Source organism: Onychomys torridus, chromosome X, assembly GCF_903995425.1.
Source record: "Onychomys torridus chromosome X, mOncTor1.1, whole genome shotgun sequence".
NCBI classification, from domain to species: domain Eukaryota; kingdom Metazoa; phylum Chordata; class Mammalia; order Rodentia; family Cricetidae; genus Onychomys; species Onychomys torridus.
Genome location: NC_050466.1, coordinates 16121407 through 16130376, shown reverse-complemented (window position 1 = coordinate 16130376; position 8970 = coordinate 16121407).

Below are 8970 nucleotides of genomic sequence, written 5' to 3'. Positions count from 1 at the left end.
GCCAAATACCTGTGGGTTTTTTCCTTCTGATTTCCTCAAATTCAAGGCCTATTGGGTTGGAGTTTGCCCCATAGGCTTTTTCTATCCAGCTGCATAAGAATTTGTTTTCGCTATATATTTGTCACCCTACAAACATATACTTGGTTCTCATGTTCTCAAGTTCAGCCTCTGTACCTTCTTTTTTTTTGGGGGGGGGGGGAGTTGAGGACTGAACCCAGGGCCTTGCTCTTGCTAGGCAAGCGCTCTACCACTGAGCTCAATCCCCAACCCACCTCTGTACCTTCTTAAACTGATAGACACTTATCTGAAGGCTCATATGATAATCCTTTAATACTAGAAAGATAAATTATGAGAATAGGGAGCCCCTTTCCTTTCTTGGTAATATGCATTCATAGAAATAATGATTTTCTGGAGAAAGCTTCTTTTCTTTGTCAATTCTATTTTTTTCCTTCCTGAGTCAAAGGGATATCTCTGATGTTGAGAATTTATGGCAGACTGTGGCAAAATGGTCAATATAATGGCAGACTTCTGAAGGCTGATCTAGAGAATAGTAGGGCCTTGGGAGTGTGTTTCTTCATCATCCTGTGTAGATGGACCAATTGTGCTTATATTTTGAGCATCTAAAGAATTTATTGAACAGGTAAATTTGAGTCAGTAGGGAAATTGGCATCAAATCATACATTTGTGTAATTCCAATAAATTTTACATGTTCAGTAAAATAATCAAAAGAAGACTATAGATAAATGCTAATTTTGAGGCCAGACTCCTATTAAGGTGTCATTAGTTTCTCTTATAGACTAATCTGTGGCCTCCCACAGTTCATGTGTTAATGTCCTAACTGTCAGTGGGCTGCTGTTTGGAGATGGAATGTTTGCAAGGCAATAAGGGTTTAAGTGGGGTCATAAAACTAGGACCCTAACAAGAAGAGTTTGATACATATATTCATATGGAGGCATAAGAGCTCCCTCTCACTTTCTATCCTCCAGTCTTTCCTCATTCTCTCTGTCTCTGTCTCTGTCTGTCTGTCTCTCTCTCTCTCTTTGTCTCTTTCTCTCACTCTTTACATACCCCCCCACACACATACACACAAATTAAAAAATGTAAATAAATAAAACTCAAAAAGAATGGCCCTTGACTATGGTCTTGTGGATTTCAGAATTTTGACAAAATAAATATCTGGGTTTCAAAAAATTTAATTTAATTGCGTGTGTGTGTGTGTGTGTGTGTGTGTGTGTGTGTGTGTTCACTTACTTGCCAATGCATTTAATTAGCAGACAATTTTTATAAGTCGGTTTTCTCTTTACCATGTGGGTCCCAAAGATCAAACTCAAATCATCAGGTGTGGTGGTAAGTGACTACTGACTGAGCCATCTCACTGGCCTTAAATATCTGTTTTTTTGAGTATTATAGCTTGTTCTTAGAGCCCAAGAAGACTATTTTCCAAATAATATTTAATATTATGAATCACTTGTATTCAGTTCTTTAAGAAATTATCTTGAGAATTCCATTAAGTCCAGCAAGTATTGATAGTTAATATTATATCCCAGGATTCTCTCCTTCCTTTGATTCTTTCAAACATCATACCTCACATAGGCATGGCACTGGGGTAGTAGCTGAAAGCTCACATCATCTTGATGTATAAGCATGAGGCAGAGGAGAGAGAGAGAGAGAGAGAGAGAGAGAGAGAGAGAGAGAGAGAGAGAGAGAATGCATGATGTGGGCTTTTAGAACCCTAAAACCTACTCCCAGCGATACACTTCTTCGAATAAGACCTCCTAATACTTTCCAAACAGTTTAACCAACTGGGGAACAAGTGTTCAAATTTGTGAGCCAATGGAGGCCATTCCCATTCAGACCATCACAAAACCCAGGCCACTATGGATGACACCATTCCCTGGGTTGTGCTGTGAACTATGTAAGAGCGAGCATGCAGTCAAGGATCTGCGTGCTTGGTTCTCTGTACTCTTGACTATGGGTGTGATGTGACTAGCGGTTCCTGCCTTGACATCTCACAATAATGCACTGTGACCTGGAACTGTAAGCCAAAGAAACACTTCCCCTCTGAGTTGTTTATTGTCAGTGTGATTTATCACAGCAACATAACTGAGCATTGTGAGCAAGTTGGGATTAACTGTGTCATGTCATACTTTCTTTTGTCTGCCTTCAAACCAGAATCTATAAACAACATATAATTAACCAATTTTAATGAAAGTAGAGTTGAGATAAATGAGCAGCAACTGCTTCTGAGCTGCTCTTGTAGAAGCCTAAGTTTCTAAAGAACTCATTTTGAACCATTGCTTACTTGAAATATGTCACAGTTTAGAGGACTTGATTGTGAACAAGGATTGAATTCTTACTGTGAAACAGGACAGAAAACATGCTAACATAGTTACTGAAGTGTTGCTAAGAGTGAAATAACATTATTTGGAATCAAGAGAATTGTAATTAGGAAAAGGTAGGACAAATGCTAAAAATACCTGAAATAATAGCATTTGGAGACAGCTATGTCACCTAAAGTTTCAAATAACACTTTGGTCCCTATCAATGAAAACCTGCTAAAGCAAAAATATCAAGCAAGCACTATACTTTTTCTATGTAGCTTCTCTTGATAAGCTGGTGGATAGGATCTGCAAAATGTTGACAGTATCATTGGAATAGGCAAACCCTAAGAGATTTATATAAGTACATAATAAAGCATTAGTACATGTATGTCTTATTGATTATCATTTAAGTAGACCTCCCTCCTTTTCCCTATATTTATAGTCATGACTGGAACTCCTTAGCCATATCTAATCTAAATTGTCATTTATCTTCTTTGGAAGGATTGTGGTTTGGTTAGTTTTAATCACTTGCCAAGTCATTTGTTCTGGCTAGAGTTGAAGAGGTGGTTGATACGTAAATCAAAATGAAACCCATTATGACATAAAGCTCTTCTAAAAACAAAAGCAGAATGGACCTTACTTGAAGGGGAAAACTAACTCTTATAAATAAATTCAGAGAAGACTATGTGTTTTTTTTTTTTAATATTTTGGTTCCCCCTAGTATTCCATTACCAATTTTGATTATAGGATGAAAATGGATGTAGTTACAAAAAAATTATATTTGTGATATTCTTAGAAATGGATCTAGTTGGCTCTTGAATGACTTTATGCCTTCCAAAGTCTTCTAAGAAATGCAAAATGCCTCTAGGAGAGAAATAGCAGAATTCATTATCTGCTGATATCTTGCCAGAAATAATAGTAGCCAGTTGAGAATAAGGGTTCATGGGACAAGGGAGGAATCTGACATTTGGGTAAAAATGTGGAACATTGTGAGAGGATTTGAGGAGACAGCTCTGTTTCAACCTACCATGATGGAAATCATGGAGTGGCAAAGGAAATGAAGTATTGACTCCTGGTTAAATTCTTATGGAAGGTGTAAATTTGCCTTGTACTGCATGCATGCATTGAATTGGTAAACTATTGTTTAGAACCTCATTGTTTAAAATGTCAAAAACTTGAAGACTGATGTGAACTACCTTTGAGGACAAGGGAATGAACATTTATATTTCTATTATTGGCTTATGATCCCACTATGTATTTTGTATTTGTTTTTCTCACTTAGTCTTTATGACTACCCTGCCAGGTAGCTATTATTTTCCCTAGTTGATGCACATTAAGCATGTGATCATTTATTCTATCAGGCTAGCTGCAAGTGTGTCAATCTGGAAATATCTAATCCAACTTTTCATTAGTGTTTTGTATATAGAACCATTTATGCAAATGATATGATATAAATATAACTTCTACTCTATAATGTAGTATAACTGTAAACACTTTTAGAAGGTAATGCTATAATTTGGGGTATTAGTTCACTGATTTAAACAGGAGCATGTTTCAGTTCATAACCATAGCTGTCTTGGGTACCATTTGAGCCTTCTATTCCTCTGTTATTGCCAAGCATGGAATTAACTTTATGAAGGTGATTCACTTAGGCATTAAGCCCCTCTATGGCAACATGAAAGTGATTATGTCCTCACATACTTAATTGGAAAAACAAAGTGTGCCCTTTCATTCAAATCAATCAATAAACTCATGTAATCAAGCACCATGCATGGACGGGGACACACACACACACACACACACACACACACACACACACACACACACGCACACACACACACACTATCCATAATGGTTTGATACAACCACATATTTTTGTGAGCTTTAATATTTCATTTATTGAAGTAAAAAAAAAACCTACAGGGAAAGGTTACTTTAAAAAAATCACTATTGATGTAAATCTAGTTTCCTATTATACTGAGATGTTGCATTTGGTCTTTCTGCCCTGAATACCTGTATACATTTCTAGCAGGAACCATATCAATTTAATGAGACTTTGAACAGAATTGTGATTGTTTTCACTGGTTGATGTATCTAATTTTTAAAAAACCAAGGAACAACTTTAATCATTACAGAATTAAACAACTAGGCAGTTAGTCATTTTAAAGCTTTCTTACCTACCCTGGAAAGGAAGGTCACAAAGCCATTGCTTTTCTAAAGTATTCCATTATATCTCACAGTGAAATGCAGAAGCGAGCTGGAGTGTAGTATAGAGGAAAGCCACTGCACTGTCATGTGAAGACACATAAAACCCTGCACACCCTGCTTCCAGGTATTGTTCAGTTTCTTTATCTTTAGCAGTTGTCTGTGGATACTTCAGTTTCAGAAACTCCGAGATATATATGAAATAGAAGTTCTGGCAAGAATGTGAACTTGGGAATGTGAAGATAAGGCTGGTACATTAGCATATTCATCCACATGGTGACTTATACATCTCCCTAATTATACTAAAAACTAACATCTTACATTGATAAGTCTTTAGCAGTCAGAATTCTTTGGAATTATTACTTTTCCTTTCAACAGAACTTCTTCTTTATGAACTTGTGAAAGCATACTCAGCCATCTGAGAAATGCATTGACTATTAGCTTTATTTGGGACCATTGCCTCTTGGGAAGGAATTGGGAGAAACAGATAAAAACCATGGAGAAAGGCAAGTATAAAGAGTGTAGGATATTTTTTCCCAGCACTCTGCCTATTACTGTTCTCATATGGTCATCATTTATCATGGTCTGTTATTCCTTGTTCTCCCTTTCTGTTCTTGATCCAGCTGGGATCTCCTGCTCCCCTAAGCTTTCTTTCCCTCAAATCTTGCCCTTCATTACTCCTTGGGCTTACACAGGGACACTTTGCTCAGCCTGGGAGGAGGGCACTGGACCTGCCTGTACTGAATCCACTAGGTTTAAATGAACCCCCAGGGGAGTCTTGGCCCTGGAGGAGATGGGAATGGAGAGGAGGGGATAGAGGGAAGGTGGGGGCGGGAACGGGAGGGGGGATGACAGGGGAACCCATGGCTGATGTGTAAAATGAAAACACAAATATAATAATAATAAAAAAGAGTGTACGATATTTTGTTTCTAGAATAAAAGAAAGAGAGAGGGGGAGAAACAAAAGAACCACAAGGGGCTGGAGATGCTCTCAGTGGTGTTTTCTGCCCAGGGTATTTGCCACTGTTAAGTCTGGAAGACATGGTCACCACGTACACCAATGCTTTTTGTATCTGTGGTATGAGAAGTTTAGAGAATCATGACACTAAAAATAGGGTTATTCATTTTAGTTTTTTAGATGTATGTTATACATAAGAGCATTTTGTCTGTATGCATGTGTGTCCACCATGTGTATGTTTAGTGACCAAGGATGTCAGAAGATGGCATTGGATCTCATATGGGTGCTAGGAATCAAATCTTGGTCCTCTACAAGAGCCATGAGTGCGCTTAACTGCTAAGCCAACTCCTTAGCCCTAGAAATAGGTTTAAACTGTACTTGGTGTCAAACAATGATGTTTTATTGTTTATTGACAGCTGATGATTTTGAGTTTTCTTTTATAATACACAGATCTCCATGCCAACTGTTCTGAGCAGTTATAACTTTTCCTTGTTGGTAGCTGAGGAACTTGATGCCCAGAAATTATGCCATTTTCTTACATTTCCTCATTGTGCTCCATTTAACTTTTTCCCATCTAATTCTAAAGTTTCACTTTCATAATGAAGTTAAAATACAACGCTGTCTCTCATTTTTTTGGAGTTGGCATTTGTACTTAAATGCCAAGCTTAACTTGATTCACCTAAGATTCTGGGTTGTCATTTCCAATCATAGATTTCTTGAATAGACTACCATAGCTTTTGTGTGTCTCCCAGGACCACATCTTTTCAATACTTGACACTGGATAAAACTCTATTGAGATATTCTGCTTTTCTTCCATTTAGGCTCTTTGTACACCTGTCATAGAAAAATAATCTCCTACTCATATTGACCTGGTGTGCTTCACATGAAATTTTTCATAAAGGTCCTGCTATAGACTATCTCAACCTTCACAAATGGACCTGCTAGAGCCAGAATTCAAGTCTTAGTTTGACTGACCCACAAACTGTTTTTCTTCTTTCTGTCTTCAGACTTTGTATTTTAAAATTCCCAGTAGTATAAAGTCCTCTCTGCCCGTCTTCCTTGCCTATTTGCTCCTATCCTAAATCTTCATTAATGTCATCTTTCAACTTAGTTTCTGGGATGAAGATACTCTTTTGCCATATATCTAGACCACCACTAATTTATTCATTGTGCTAAAGAACAGGGAGATTGTTGGCTCAGGATTGTATGCTTTTTACTTATTAACCACTCACATCAGCTCCCCAGTGTAGGTGTTACTGTATGCTTTATTCTATATAAAGTGAAAGTAAAGCATAAAGATGCCAAGTAACTTTACCATGGTATCAAAAAACAAAAAAGCAGTCAATAAATGATTGTGTTGTCGATGGTAACTGCCCTCTTCTATCATTACAGTATTTTGCAATTAGACATGGCAGTGCAATTAATTGTGACCAATAGGCTCCTGGAAAGCAGCGGGCTTTAGAACTTGATCAAATTTATCTCCTTGTGAGATACTATTAAAGATATAAAACAGCTATTAAGGCTGAAAATTTTCCAATTGATTATCAACCTTCTGGTCATTACAAGTGGTTAAAGAGGTAAGGACCTTACTACTTAGCAGCATATTTCATATTTTAGATTATATATGTACAATATGTATAGAAAGATGTATGTATTTTATCCAAGCATTTTCTTTTACTTTGAAAATACATTTGGATGATCATACATTTTTGTGCATTTAAAATAGTTGCTCTTTTATGAAAAAGATGGCCTTGATAGTGTCAGCAAACTTCATGCATTTTCTAATTTTTTCCAGTAGTTTTAAATTAATCAAGTATTGGAATAGGCGTTATTGGCAAAAAACATGGTGTTTAGAAGGAATTTTTGTGGTGTGTGTGTGTGTGTGTGTGTGTGTGTGTGTGTTGCATGCATGTCAATATGTGGGTGTGTAATACCTGAGTCTCAGACTTCCGATGTTTTTCACTATAGCAGCCCCCCTCAGTTTTTGACACAGGACCTCTCATTGAATGGAAGCTCTCCATTTCTGCTAGGCTGGCTAGCTAAGGAGTCCTTGGGATCTGCCTGTGTCTGTCCTCTAATCTTGGAGTTCCAGACATGCACAAGCATGACTCAGGGTCAAGGTTAGGAGCTTGAGATTTGCTCTTAGGTCTCAGTGCTTACAGAGAAAGCACTGTTACTTTCTGAGCCATCTCTTCAGCTCCTGGCGCATTTAAACTTGCTTTGGCTTTCTTAGTTATTTAGAAACTCTTCATAGTTCTAACTCCTTAGCAGAGAACAGTATTCTGAGTGAAACTGTGATGTACATTTGCATAATTTCTAGATCTGTGTTGTTTACTCAATTATCTGTGGGCTTAATCACAAAGTTGTTAAGCTGTTGTCAGGAAGTATTTGAGAGCTGTCTTTATGATGTGTAGCTCAATTTCATTTGGAAGAAATTTGGTTATATTGACCATTAAAAGATAACATAAGCCAAGGTTTCCATAGTTGGTAGGCAAATCAATTTTGTTTTATTTTTTGCTGCTGAATTCATAACTCATTGGTCAGCTAATTGAAGTGTCATGAACAATGCCTTTGGGGCTAGTGACATATGAATCCTAGTGTTATCTCTCAAAGAATATTTAATTTAAGGAAAAAATTAACTTAATAATAATGCTTTAGTTTTTTTTTTTCTAATCTATTGGGCTATTCATAGAGTTAAAAGGTGATGGCTATTGTAAACATGGGAATTTGATCTGGTTATTGAAGCAGAGTTTTCTTTTTCTTTCTATGGTGAAAAAGAATTTTGAATAGTCTCCTTTCCTCCTTTCTTTTAGTACATAACAATCTCTTACTGGAATCGCTAAGATAATTTCTGTAATTGAAATTATTGAGCCAAAGTACATTTATTTCTAGGTCCACAGCATCTGGCATATGAATATAAACTCTGTACAGTCTTTTTCATCTCCTTACTGTCCCTTATATAATATTCATGAAAAATTATTACTAGGAACTGGAGATTTGGCTCAGTGGTTAAGAGCACTTGTTGCTCTTAGGGAGGACATAGATTCAGTTTCCAGCACCCACACGGTGGCTCAGAATCATCTGTAACTCCAGTTCTAGAAGATCTGACTGCCTTTCTGACCTCTTCAGGCACCAGGCATGCATGCAGTTCACATGCACACAGGCCAGCAAAACATTTATACACATAGAATAAATAAATCGTAAAGAATTGAAAACATTATTACCGAATGTTTGCTTTACCTTTACAGAGATTCTTAATTGATGTACCATTTGTGATTCCATTACAACATAGAAAAAATGGTGAGGGGGTGAGATTGCTTGGTACAAGCCTAGTGACCTGAGCTTGATCCCTTCACAAACATGTCCTCTAGCCTCCACACAGATGCTATGGCACACATACACTACCCCCACACACGTCAAGCATATGTACATATACAACTATAATTGTAATAATAATAATAATAATAAATAAAAATTTAAAGGAAT